A 13,875-nucleotide genomic window follows, 5' to 3' on the forward strand; every position below is an offset into this window, starting at 1 on the left:
CCAGCAATTTGAGAAGAGCAGCCCCATGAATAAAGCTCCGCACCTGAACCTCTGCCAGCTCTGCTTGCTTCTTCTCTGAGAGGAAGCTTGGAAAAAGACCCTGTCCTATGTAATGGCAATGCAGAGACTCTCCCAAGGAAACTGAGGATGGAGGGACATCTGGCTAGGGTGTGGTGATGTCATTGTTGTAAATTTTCTGTGTTTACCTATAGGGAGTCTGCAAACCACCTCATCAGCTTCTCTTTCTGATTAAGCAGGTAAGAGCTTAAGATGGTATTTTCCTTGCCGTATATTTTGGAGTTGTTAGTTAAGTAGGTTTGTTCCTAGCCGAGAAACAGTCCTTGTACCAGGCAAAAATCACAAATGAAAAGCATCATGCTCTGAGCCCTCAAAGAAGCCCTGCCATCCCTGATGTTACCAACAGGCACGCAGCTAGGTTTTAACCCAGTGCTCTGTGCAGGGGAACTGTGCTCTGTGCCTGCCAGCAGGCACACCAATGTTACAAGCTACTACTGATAGTGGAATGCTGCGTGTACTGGAACAGTCTCAGCAGCTGCAGGGCTAAGGGTGGCCATCCCTCAGAAAAGGAGACAAGCTGGGATCCGGCCAGTTCCCTGGCACATCCTTCTTCAAATCAGTCACTTGCTCCCCAGTCTCTCTGTTCACAACCTCTGTGTTTCTCCTCCTGCTTGGGACTCCCCTTTGCTTTGAGACTGCTGCCTCTTCCACAGCTTCGTTCACTGCTATTTCATTTGCTTTCCTTTTTTCTCCGTTTCCATATTCAGCAGCACAAAAACAACTTAAGTCAAGTTTTCCATACCTAATCAGCAATGTTAGGTCCCTCTGTTTCAATGAACCCAGCCTGGACCCTCTTGAAGATAGATTTTTGGCAACAACAAAGCACCAGCCAGCTGAAAACCAGGACTAGTTGAAAGAAACCCCATGAGGCACCCAAATTTTCTAAATGCTGCCACAATACTGCCCTTTATTTCTTAAATACCTTTATTAAATCTTCCTTCTTTACATTCCTAGCATTGGCCTCACTAGTTTTCTGATATTTTTTAGATCTTTTATAGGCTTATTCAAGTAGCTTTTACCAGTGTTTCAGTTCTGTCTCCCGTTTAAATACTCCCCCAATCCTTTTTTTTCCCCTGCACTTACCAGTCTGAGATTCTGTATGTTTTTGTTTTACTAAAACTAAATACTCATCATAAAAATAGTACATTTTGATTTTGTATAATGGTAGATCTTGCTCCTGGAACAACTCTGCCACCTCTCTTTGGCCAAATTACATGTACATCAACTCTTATTAATAAAATGTTATCTAACATGACATTCACAGTATTTAAATCTATTCAAAAATCAAAATTGAAATGCTTTAATTTTACTATTACTTCCTGGCTTTTGTGTGTGTGTGCATGTGCTTTTGTTTTGTTTTAAGCATTATACTCATTTTAAAATCACTTCAGGTGTTTTCTTTGTGCAATAAAACTAAAGCAGTACATGCTCAACTAAAAAAATCATCAAGGTTATTCATTATGTTCTCCTTGTTATCACTGGAGATTTAAACATGCCACATAATTGTGGCCAATTAAAACACTCACTGATTTCCATTCTAATTGCAGCAGTCTGGGCTTGGAGGAGTTTGGGATGGGTGGAACAGGTGCGATGACGACATGGGGAAAGATCTCAGTTTATTCTTACATGAAATAAATATATATTTTAGTGAAATAGAAATCAAACTTTAAGAAACTGAAGTTTCTAGCCCAACTGCATGGATAAGCATCTCAGGTATTAAGTGGGTCAGCACCCTTTCATTATTGCTTTCTTCAGCCTGATGATACAGATGGAACTCATGGTTCTAAAAATGTACCTGAGGTCTAGCTGCATGTTGTACAGAATTAATGAAGTGGAAAACTGACTCTGCAGTGCTGCCTTGAAAACACAATACTGGATACCAGCGGTCCCAGTGCTAGACAACTTGGTTGAAAAGTCCCACTACTGTGAGAAGGGGAGCAGCTCAGACATCTGAATTTTCCCACTCTGGTGTCATCTGCTCTCCCCCTTTAGCATCTTATAAGTGTTGCTAGCATTAGCTATGCTGGGCTCAGCGCTGATCTTGGAGGTGGATCTCACCAGGGTTGGACAAGTGCCTCCTCAGCCCCTGGTGGGTAGCTCTGGTCCAGGTGTCTCAGAAATGGACTGATTTGTTGTCATTTTTCAACTGATGATTTTTTCTATGCTGGAGATCAACACTTTTTTTTTATCTTGCTCCGCTCTGCTTTTCCAGGTGGATGCTGTGCAAGGAATGCCTGAATCCCAGACAGCCTGTGTGTGTGTGTGTGTATTGCAGCACAGATTTTACAAGATGTGCCCCCCTCCTGTAAACCCAGGGTGGTGACCCCCATCCTCTTCCACCCTTGGGTGATACTCTTTCCCTCGCAGTGCTGAACTGGTGCCAGTGAGAATTTTGGTCCTTCCTGTGTCTGCTTTCAGTGGTGTGCGCCCCATGCTGTGCAGAGCGTGTCTGGGGCAGCGCTGAGGGGCTCTGGTGCAGTGGAACCAGCAGAGGTGACACACATGACACAGTGGTGTTGTGGCCCTTTTCCCCACCGGCAGTGGTTTGGGTAGATTTGGGCAGTTTGGGGCAAATGAAGGAGTCATATCTCTTCCCATTTCACCACCTGCCAGGTTTAGCCCTTCCTGCTGGCTTTAATCAGCACAAAGACAAGTGTGCATCACTTCACATTGCAACATGATGCGGGCAGTTCCTATTGCAGGGCTGAAGCCTCCCCTTTGCATGAAGAAAAGGCTGGTTTCTGTACCTAGGCATCCAGCACCCAGAAAGGACCAACTGCTTTGCAGACAGAGCCCACCCCAGAGCTGCTGCTCCAGAACCCCAGGCTCGCAGGGCGGTGGGAAACCACTCCACCTGCACTGGGAGCCCCTGGCCTGGGGGAGCCTGCAGGAGGAGGGAGACCTTCAGGCAGCAGCACAGATAAGTGATGTGACATTGGGGTGTCCATTGTCCTTGATTATATTCCTCACCCATCCTCGTGCCTTATCTAATCTGCAGTACAATGGGAGGAAACGGCAATTCCAGATATCCCTAAGCTCCTCTTAAAAGCTTTCCACTGGCTGGTCTCTGCAGAGGACTGTGCTGCCTGTGGGAGAGTGAGTTAGTAGTAGATGTCTACCACCTTGACTCTGCTTTCATGCTTCTACCAGCAAAAGCTCTAGAGCTGTCTAATATACTCTCAAGCAAATAACCAAGACAAGCAGTAACAAAGATGATGGTGAAGGAAAAGAGCAGGTGTTGGAAAGGCCTGGATGTTTTTTGAAGAGGATTAAGATGAATCAAGCTTGGATCTGCAGAGACTTCCCCTTCCCACCCCCACCCCTGACAAGCCCAAAACACTCCCTGCCCTGTGAGCACTTCCTGCTCACTACTTCTGTTTACATAGTGCTTTTTCTGACCTCTCCAAGACTTTGCTTGCAGCTGGCAGCTTTAAGGCTCTTCCCATTCCCGTGCCTTCTCCACCTATATGCTTGTTTTGAATGTGGAGGATGGAGGGAGGAAGCACTTCGAAGACAGTAAAAGGAACAGTGTCTAAATGACAGAAGCCCCAAGGTGTTCATCAAGGTGGCAATAGCTCCTAACACGGGAGCACAGATCTCTTCTGCCACTTTTTCACTTGTGAGCATCATCCCATCAGATGAAGGTTAAGGGAAGTCCCGTGGAAGGGAAAGGAAGGAGCTTGTATTATTTCTTCTCCTCTTGCCTACTCCTAGAAACCTGGGATTCCTTGGAGGCTGACATGAGGCAAACATGAAACAGGCTCATCCCGGAGGAGCCTGCAGTAGCATCCTGGGTTGAATCCCCCTGCTGCAGCTGAAGCACTTTGTGTATCCAGCCAGGAATGGCTGGTGGTCCTGTCTCCACTCCCTGTTGTTGCTGGGGCCACCAGCATAAGGGGACTTGCAGCTGCAATGGAAACCTGTTTCAGCAAGCTGTGTGCATTAACCTCCTGTCCTGATTCACCAGAAAGGCAACAAGATGCATTCTGGAACCTCTAGGCTGTACTACCGCAGTGGATGGGACAACTTTCAAGCTAACTCTAATCCACATTCTCCTCCTTTAGAGTTTGCCAGTAGATAGGATTGGTTCAGGACACGAAGGGGGCAACTATTTACAGCAAGAGACTTTTCAAGACCAGGATACTGGGGCAGGCATGAAGGAAGGGCACCCCATCCCATCAGCAGCCTACGTGGGCATGGGTGCACCCCATCCATGGAGCAGCAAAACTCAGTCTTGCTTGCACTGACCAAGAGCTTCAGCTGGCTCTGCCCATAGCTTGTTGCTTAACCCAGGTGAAGCAATGAACCACACAACCCCAGATATGGCATATGCACGTGCAGAGATACATACATAAATATGTAACACCTTTGTACCAACATAAAATAGATTCTTGTGTATGTGTGTGTTTGAGCGCTTCTGCTTTGGTTAGTATCCATCCAACCAAACATCTTTGCTGGAAAACTTCCCAGGTTTTGTTTCATTTTACTATAAAGGAGACAGCTTTACCTCTGCCTAATTTTCCAAACATCTCCTGTGTCAGCTTTGCCTTACCTCCTCCTGAAGATCCCAGTGTTTAACAGGATGCAGGAATTTGTCATGCTGTTTGTAATGCCTTCAAGACACCCAGCTTGTTGTAGGCTAAAGTACAGACTGGCACCTTACCTAAGAGACGGGTCTGTAACGCCTGAGAGAGCTTTCTTTGTCTTGATGCTGGCATGTTTTGGTTTGGTTTTTAATCCTATTCATATCTGACGTGAGTTCTGCTAATGGCTGCAGCTCTCAGATTCATGTTTGATAACAGGTTTTGAAGTGGTTGTTGCTTGTACATCAAGCGTGGGGGCAGAGGGAGGAGCTGAGCCGTTGCCTTAGTTAGGTGGCCTCCTTGGCCGGGGTGGCTGCTGTATTGTTCAATAACTCTTACCATGTATTTTCCAATTGCTATATACTTTTTTCCCCATTCCTTCAGAGCACTTTTCCACAAACGCAGATCTTTATTTTTAGGAATCCCCTTGTGTGCCCAGGCTGTAGCACCTAGCATTTCCCCTCCCTCTGAAAGATAAACCTCAACCCCACCAGCTAACAAAGCCCCTTGGCGGGACACCACAAAAACAGTCATGGGTGGGAAATGCAAGGTGAGGATGTGAAGGCGGCTGGTGTGCCAGATACCCAACCGGGATGCAGCCAGGTGCAAAGTGCTCTTACCGTATGGAAAGCCACGTCTGCTCTGCTCCTGCTTCATTCCTGTTCCACTTCTGCTCTGCTCCTGCTCCACTCAATGCATAGGCAGGAGCTGTGGGAGCTTGGCCCAGGCCTCGCAGGAGGGGATGGATGACGGCTGCTGCTGCTTGTGGCTTCGAGAGCAGCATAGAAAGGACCTAAGAAAGAAGGCGGAGGGGGGAGAAAAAAAAAAAAAGCAGGAAAGAGCTTATGCTTGGATGTCTAGGGCCATCTGCCACCACAAAAAAAGTACAATACTGGATTCTTGAAATGTAAAAATAGATCTCAAAAGAGACATGTTTTAATGAACTGAGCACAAAGAAACATGGTCGGAATAAACTGCAAACAGAAGCAAGGTTCAAGGATCTGTTTGTTAAATGAACACCCAAAGCCAGAATATGTTTTTAGTGCTGGAGAATGCTGGCTGGCTGGTTTCGGCTGCAGCCTGCGCTCTCGTTGGGATGCATGTGGGAGAAGGAGCCGGTGAATGGTGGCCCTTGTTTGTCCTCTCTTGAGGAATCTAATTATGTATCAATTGATTTCAAAGCCCACAACAGTAACTCTCTAGCAAACACTCACTCCCAGACATTGTTCTCGTTTTCGCCCGGTCATAATTTATTCACCTCCGGTCTCAGGGAGGTGGCAGCCCCCTCCCGACCCCCCCGTGCCCACCGCCCCCTCTCCTTGCGGCTCACCCTGCAAACCCCCCCCGGGGGGGGGGGGGGTGCAAAACACCACACGGCGAAGCGGGGGGGGTGGGGTGCTGCCAGCGGTCACCTGGCGCTGCAGGACGCCCCCTCCCCAAACCCCTGCCGCTCCCCCAGCTGCCGGGGGCACCGTGCGTGTGCCCCGCGTCCCCCCCGGCCCCTCATGGAGGGAAGGGCCCCGCGGGACCAGGCGGGGGACTCCCCGCTCCGTCCCACCGCCGTCCCCTCACCGCCGGCCACGAGCCTCCCGTCAGCGCCCTCCCGTCAGGCAGCGCCCGCCGGCGGGAGCGGCCGCGAGCCCCGGGGGACGGTTGGGGGGGGGCGCGCGCCTCTTCCCGCGCGCGGGCGCGACCCCCGCGCCACTGCCCGCGCGCGGGACCGTGCACACCTGCGCGGAGGTGCGCGGGCAGAAACGCGCGCCGTATTTTTTTTATATTTTTTTTTTGCAGGAGCAAGCGCGCACACACGCATGTATGCATGCAGACGCGTGCACGCGCGCATATATGCATGCCCAAACATGAACGCGCACATGCACGCGCAAACGCATGCATACGCACACACGTGCACGCGTGCCCGTGCGCAAACACGCATGCACAAACATATACACGCGTAAATGCACGCACAAACACACATGCACACACAAACATACACAAAGACACGTGCACGCACAGTCATGCATGCGCAAATGCATGCACGAGCCCGCACGCACATACAAATGCACGCGCACATACACGCGCACATGCACACACATGCACGCAGCCGTGCACAGGCTCCCCCCCACCCCCAGCAGCAGTCCCCTCCGGCTCTGCACAGCCCCGGCGCTGCCCCCCCCTCCCCCCCGGTACCTGCCGGCGGCCGGGGGCTGCAGCTGAGCCCACGCAGCGGGCGGGTTACAATGGGGCTGGCCCCGGGGGGAGCCTCATAAAAGGAACACGTTTCAGCTACAAGCTTCCCCCAGCTGGCCCCCGACTTCACTCCTCGTTCCCTCTATGGAGAAGGGATGGGGGGGGAATTGGCTTTTTTTTTTTTTTTTTTTTCCTTCTCTTTTTCGGGCCCAACCCGTTGCTTTCACTCCGAAATCCTCCAGCTTCCCCAGTTTAAAGGGAAGAGTCCCGGGGGGCGGGGGGGCAGAAATGACAAAAGCTCAATCCCTGACAGTTTCCCATTGCATTTTGGCCCATTGCATCCTTGATTATCCCTTTCCCCAGGGGAGAAAACCGATTAATTTTTGCAATACACCTTCAAACGACCCTATCCCTCATCCCCCGGATTTCACTAAGCAGCATCTGGAAGCGAATCCATCCCCAAATGTGTGTCCCCCCTCCCCCCCCCGGCACAGCAGCGCTGGGGGCCGTGCCCCCCCAGCCGCTATTAAGCGCCTATTACAGCGGGGGGACACGGGCAAGGTGCGGATTTAAATGCAGTCCCCCCCCCCCCCCCGCCAAACGCAGACAATTTTGATGAGTGGGTTTTTGTCCGGATGGTTTGTAATGGTGCCTGTTTTGGGGTGTCCCGGGGGGTCCGGGAAGCTTTAATTCGCTCACAAAGGCTCATTTGCAGGTCAATGCCATGGCACACTCGCCTCTCCCCTTTGCCTAAATCTCCTTTTGTTCCTCATCGCCTGCTCCTCATGCCAGATGGCCGCGGAAAATGCTAATTTTCTCTCCCTCTCTCTCTCTCTTTTTTTTTTTTTTTTTTTTTTTTTTTTTTTTTTTTTTTGCATTTAATTGCGGCCCTTTGCAGATGGGGGCCGCGGAGTGTGTGCTTCATTCAAATGAGGTTTGCTTTTTGGTTTCCAGGCACGTTTCTAAAAGTCCGATCCGAGTCAGGCAGGGATTAGTTTGACAGGGAAGTGATCAGATTAAAATCCCTGCCTGAGCTCGGCCTCCCCGCTCCCTCCCTTCGCAGCCCTGCTCCGTCCTGCCAGCCAAAAATGGGCAAAAATAGAAAAAAAAATGGGGGAAAAAAGGGCAAAGCCTTCTCCTCCTTGAGTGATTTGGAGTGAAATAAGCCCAAATGCAGGCAGGAAAATCCATCTTATTGGGAAGATGGGAAAATGAGCTTTCCTTACCATCAGTAGGTTGGTAAAGATGGATTGGGGCTGAAAATCATAGGATTGGTCACGTTGGATAAGCCCTTGAAGATCTTCGAGTCCAAGAGTCCACCTGGCCTGAGTGCCACCACTAAGCTGTGTCCCTTATCATCCCCTCTTTTGGGATTTTCCTCCCCAAAACCCAGTGTTGGTGTGGGTGGGATGCGGGTGCCACCGGTGGCCTGGTGACTGAGAGGGCACCGGGCAGTGTGGGATGGGGACCGGGACTGGGCACAGCTCCCCCCCTCAAGCCTGCAGGGGAAGAGGGAGGTGTATGTTAAGTCATATTAGGGTTAGAAAAGTCTTAAAAGCTGCTTGACAGTGCAGAGAGACAAACTTATCACACAGGTTATCATTTTGTGCTCCTTTACAGGCCTATGCTTTATTTTTTCCTTATGGTTAGTTTGTTAGAGCAAGATGCTAACTGTTCCCTTGCTGACTTCGGAGCAAATTAGCCAACTGCTTTGCCTTAATTACCCGTGGTTATCTGGCTTAATTAAAGCCAGCCCACAAATGCTGACCCAGGTGTGCTGTGTGCTGGCAAACTGTAGGCACCTGGAGCTGCTCTGGAACAAGGGGCTGCTCTCAGGTATTATAAATATATAGATATGTGTGTATGCACACAATCAGGGTTTTTAAGCTTTTGAGGTTTGGATAATATATATGGTGTTTTGTTTTTGGTTTTGTTTTTTTTTTTTTGGTGCTTAAGAAAAATGCTCATTAAACCAAGAATTACTCTTTGTGATTCACTTGTTCCTTAAGAGAGAAACTTCAGGCATCAGTTCTGGGACTGTGGGGTAAGGAGCTCTGTGATGCCTTTTTTTTTTTTTTTTTTTTTTTTTTGTACCAGGTATAGAGTCTGAGTAATTGTGTGTGTGTGTACACGTGTGTGCAGATCTCTTTTTGCCTCTGTCACTGCTGGGGAATCATAGCTCTGGACTGACCTGAGCTGGTATAAGCGAACAACTGCATTGCACGGGGTGTTGGTGCTTGACAACTCATAGTGAGTAGGTGGAAACAGGCATTCCCCTTGGGATGACTAGCAAAAAATAAAAGTACATTTACTGTGGACAAAGACTTAGCCCTAGTATCCCTTAGATCTTTAGTAATTATTTCTCTTCCCCGTTTTTTTTTTTTTTTCCATTACTTTTAAATTCAAGTCGGGGAGGGGCAAATCCCATATATTCTGGCTTTCTGTTTAAGTTAGATTTGTTTCTCTAAGAATTCAAGAACATTTATTTGCTTAAAGGCTTGCCAGTAAAAAGGCCCCAGGTCTAATCCCCTTTCTGCTACACACCACTGAAACTTAGGAAACTCTTTGCCTATTGACTTCTTCACGTGGAAACTGATCCGCTGAAAGCAAAAAGAAACCATTTCTTGGAGGGGGGGGAGAAAAACCTCTGAAAGTCTGTTTTGAAGAAGTCGTCGTCCTTGGCCTGTGTAGTAGCAGCAGAAGCAAAGGCTTTTTGATCCTCAGATTTGTAAACTTGTAGACATAATAATGCCATTTCTCTAGTGTTAGCAGGTGTCCTGTCTGGAAGTTGCTGCCTCAGCCTCCAGCAGAGCTGGGAATTAGAAAATTGTCTGTCTTTCCTGAACCGTGAAGTGCTGCTCTTAAATAAAGGCCAGGTCAGATGTTAAAGGGACATTCTTGTCTTCTGAAGCCGAAATAATCTACAGTCACGTCGAGAAATGAAGGCATCCTCCTCCCAAAATGGTCAACCTCTTTATCTCCCATTATATTCCGCAGGGTCAAGAAAAACTCTGTCCATGCGGATGTTTTGCAGTATTTCTCCTCAGGCTGTACTCATCCTGCCTCTGTACAGCTGAATTACAGGGAAATACAGTACCTGGGGAAGGCTTTTTTTTTTTTTTTTTTTCTTCCCTGTTGTCCTTCCTGTGTCTCTGACAGAACAGTTCAGTGAATACAGATCAAGCTTCAATATAAATTCTGTTTTCTCTCTGCTCATTAATAGATCTCAGATGAAGCCTTTTTTTTTTATTATATTTGGTAAGATTAACAGTCTAAAGAGAATTTTGTAGCAAGTCCTCAAAAATCTTACAGGCAGGCATAAAACACACACCCCTCAGCACGTCCTCTTTTAATTTGCAGCTAATTCCCTCTGATAAGGGAATTATCAGAGGGAATTATTGCACTTTTTTATGGGTGTTTGGTAAAAGTGGTTTTATGGAAGTTATCCCCAAATATCTCTCCAATTTGCCCCAAAAAGATGGTTGCTGCTGCCTGAAAGTGCGTTAGGCCAGACAGTAAGCACAAACTGCAGCTTTTATTTTATTTACACTGTAAAAAGGCTGCTTCTTGGAGAAGTGCCCCAGCTTGGGAGCGATGCTGATGGGGAGAAGGGCTTCTTGCTTGCTGCTGGGGTTCCCCCTACTATGCACTGGAAGGGGGGTGTGAAATTTGGCAGAGGGGTGGGCTTTGTGTCAGGAACATGCCTCTTGCCACCCCTGTGCAAATTAAATAACAGTGTTTCCCCCCCCAGTGCTGTCAAACCCTGCAATACTCAGTAACCTGCTGCACTCCTTGGGCTTGGGCACCCAGCTGGGGTTAAGATCTGGCTCTGCCACTGATTTTTATGGGTGATTCAGGGAAAAATCACTTCATGGCTTTGTTTCAGATCCCAGACTGTGGAAGAAAACCAGCACTCACTGCTCTCCCTGATGCTTATGGGAGCTTTAAGGTGAGCATTGCTGGGTGCATCCCTAGCTTTTGGTACACAGAGCTTAACCTAGCACTGCCAAAGTCTTCACTGATAACATGCCTCCAGCACTGTGCCTCCTGGATTCATTTTAACTGGTTGAAAGCATTTTAAACTGGCCAGACTGGTGGCACCGCTAAGGTCTGACATCAGGTGTAAAATGCAAAACACAAAATTCTGGCTGAAAGCTACAAAAGGTTTGGTCTTAGCACAAAATATGGGCATCCCTCTTTGGAATAATATGTATCCTGGCTTGTTTGGTTAGTGAAACAAAAATGGGTTTAGCCTAAGGATGGGGGGAGGGGGGGAGGGGCAGGCGAGAGACCCCCAGAAGTTCACAGAAGATTTTGGTGTTACCTTTGTGAGAGAGCAAAACCTGCAAGCTGTCACCCAAAGCTTTGAGGACCCACAGGTGGTGGATGGGATGCTGCACAGCCTAAGTAGAGCTGAAGCTGTGCTAACTAGAGCCACCTTTGAAAACTTCTTGAATGAAAGTCCAAGGGAAAACAGACTTTGCTAAACCAATTACCCTCGAATGTATGAAAACAGCTTAATTCATGCTCATTGTTTTCCAGAGTGAACTGCTGTAGGACTTGTTTCCTTGTGTGTCTCGAGCTGTCTAATGTGACCCAAGCAGGGGCTTCCCTGTGTTGTTTTTTTTTTTTTTTTTTTTAATGTAAAAATGGGACCAGGTGGTGTTGGTGAATTTGTTGTGGGGGCCATTTGGGGGTTCATTTGTTTGTGTTTGAGGTGAAAGGCTTGCATGTATGTTGTCACAAAGTGGCATGCAGGCAGGGCTGCATGCTCCTGTCCCTCTTGTCCAATAACACTCCAAAATATCTGGGATCAAAGCATCTTCCTTCTCAGAAAAACCTCTTTGCCTCACATCATGGCTGGGCACAGAGAAGAGTTCCCAGGGTTACTGTCGTGGAAAGGGTGGTAGGAGCCAGAGTCTGGTGTCGTGGTGCTGCATATGCGTGATTTTGGGAGATCGTCCCAGTCCCCGCCTCAAGAGTCGGTGGGGATGGGGGTGTGGCAGAGTGAAAAGCCTTGTCAAAGCTCATGTAGTGATTTCTGAGTGTTAAAGACTGGGGGGGGGGAGGGGAGAGAGATGTTAAATGTTTTAAGGTTTCTTTTTTAGGTGGCACCTGAGAAATGCTCTGAGGTGCTGCAGAGCAGGGCTGAACTTTAAATGTGGCATTTGCTGCCACATATGACACAAGAGGATGGGTGAGCGATGCTCAGGGCTGCAGGAAGGGAAACCAGGAACGGCAAGGACCAGGGAAGACTTTGGCTCTGCCCCCTTGTGTCTGTGCATGATGATAAAATCTTTTTAATTAAATGATCGCACTGAGTGCACAGGGTGAACGGTGCTCGCTTAATGAGCAGTTGCTCAGTTTGGCTTTTTCTCTCCATTCAATGGACAGTGCTGGGTCTTATTAACTTCGCACTGTTCAAGCCCTGCCCAAAGACATTAATAATTTCCCTGCTGGATTTATTTTGTGCAGCTCGTTGTAGTATTGGAGTGCTTTTCAAACACGAATGGATTAATATATAAGCTGTGAGTGCTGTTATCTCTATTTAATGATGGGGAACCAACATAAAGAGAGATGGAAGTGAATAATTGAGTTCTGGTCTGAGATGCTCCATAGCCAACCATTTCCAAGCTCTCCTCTTCATGTAGCCAAAAACACATGCGGAACCTAAACCAGCCGTAGCCCTGCTTCTGCTCCACCTGCACCCCCTTACCCCAACCCACATGCTGCACAGTGCTGTCCCTGCGTCCCCACAGCTTGGGTCCCCATGACACCACAGATGCAGATGTGAGGCTGTACGACTGCTGGTTTCCAATCTTCCTGGAACAGAGGCTTGGCTGTGCTGACAGGGAATAGGGCTCCAAAACTGTGTTTGTCCTGTGCCTATGAATTAGAGCTATTTTTAATCTTGTAGCCAGGCCTGCTTAAGAGGTTTTATGGCCACTGCAGCTCTTCAAACTGCTTAGCATCTTCCTTTCTCATCTGTTTAGTAAGTGTTAACCAGAATAGCAGATATAATTCTATCCTTTTATCTTACAAAGATTTTGGGATTGTGTTTGGGTCTGGTTTGTTCTGAAAGCATGTACAGAACAGTTCTGAGGGGGTACGGGCTGTTGGCAGGGAGGCATGTATGCATTAGTACCTATATGCATGCACTACTACTTTCTGGTTCTCTGCTTAAATGTGGTCAATTCAATTTCTTCACCCCCTCACGTGTGTCCTTTGCCCGGGTCTACTAAGCAAACACAACCAGTTGTAAGTGAATTAAGCATTTAGTGGATTTATTTTATTTCTATACTCGAATGTAGGAAATTATGCTTTAAAAATTACCATTTTCCCCCATCCTGTTACCTACACCTCATGCTCATTAGAGACAAATATTTGCTCAAGAAGTGGAAAGCAGCTTTTTTGTTTATTCTAAGTGATAATAGAACAAGTTTTGGCCCAGAAAGAAAAGTCGTGGCTAGGCAGGAGAATGATTCCCAGCATCAACCATATGTTGCATTCATCTAACTGAAGTGGCTTAATTACTGGTAGATGTTGCTGTGCTCATAAAGATAGCGCCAAGCTTTCTGCCAAAGTTGTTTGCTGATAATTGCATTTCCTGGGGGTAAAGGGGGTCCAAAAGACTTTCTCCTGATGAGTTTCCCTTTCAGTCTCCTGCTTAGGTAGGCACCACGGGGTTTGCATTGGGAGATGCTTGCCTGAAACAAAGCTCTGGAGGTCTCGCAGCATTAAAGCTCCTGTCTTGGAAGTGCAGCAGCAGTCTCCCAAATGTGCAGCTTTCATCCCCTGGAGAGGGAGCAGTGGTTTGGGGTAGGTTATTCCTCTGAGAACATAGCTGGCTTCAGCCTAGGATGGAAGCAGCTCAGATATAGACCTGTCTTTTTGTAGCTGCAGTGAGCTGCAAGCTTGCTCCTTCTAGACCCTTGATATCTTGCATCCTTTCCAAAAAATACCCCCATCGTGAAATCCAGAGTGGGATTTGGGATTTCTCACTCAAGGGTAAGCGGGCTGGCCGTAA

The 13,875-nt window shown here is 47.9% G+C and overlaps 2 long non-coding RNA genes across 4 annotated transcripts in view; one reads left to right on the forward strand and one right to left on the reverse strand.

Moving 5' to 3' along the window:
* Window positions 1-6,980, reverse strand: part of LOC311437811 — a 79,087-nt gene extending 72,107 nt beyond the window's left edge. For all 3 annotated transcript variants that reach the window (XR_014693725.1, XR_014693726.1, XR_014693727.1), the window contains exons 1-2: window positions 6,849-6,980; window positions 5,282-5,454 (exon numbers count right to left, since the gene is read on the reverse strand). This is a non-coding gene — a long non-coding RNA (uncharacterized lncRNA). The remainder of the gene's footprint in view (window positions 1-5,281; window positions 5,455-6,848) is intronic.
* Window positions 12-4,289, forward strand: LOC311437810. Its single transcript, XR_014693724.1, has 5 exons — window positions 12-109; window positions 213-257; window positions 2,291-2,571; window positions 2,692-3,002; window positions 3,077-4,289. It is a non-coding gene; the product is annotated as an uncharacterized lncRNA (long non-coding RNA).
* Window positions 6,981-13,875: the final 6,895 nt, after the last annotated feature.

The sequence above is a fragment of the Aythya ferina genome, assembly GCF_964211825.1.
Source record: "Aythya ferina genome assembly, chromosome: 5".
NCBI classification, from domain to species: domain Eukaryota; kingdom Metazoa; phylum Chordata; class Aves; order Anseriformes; family Anatidae; genus Aythya; species Aythya ferina.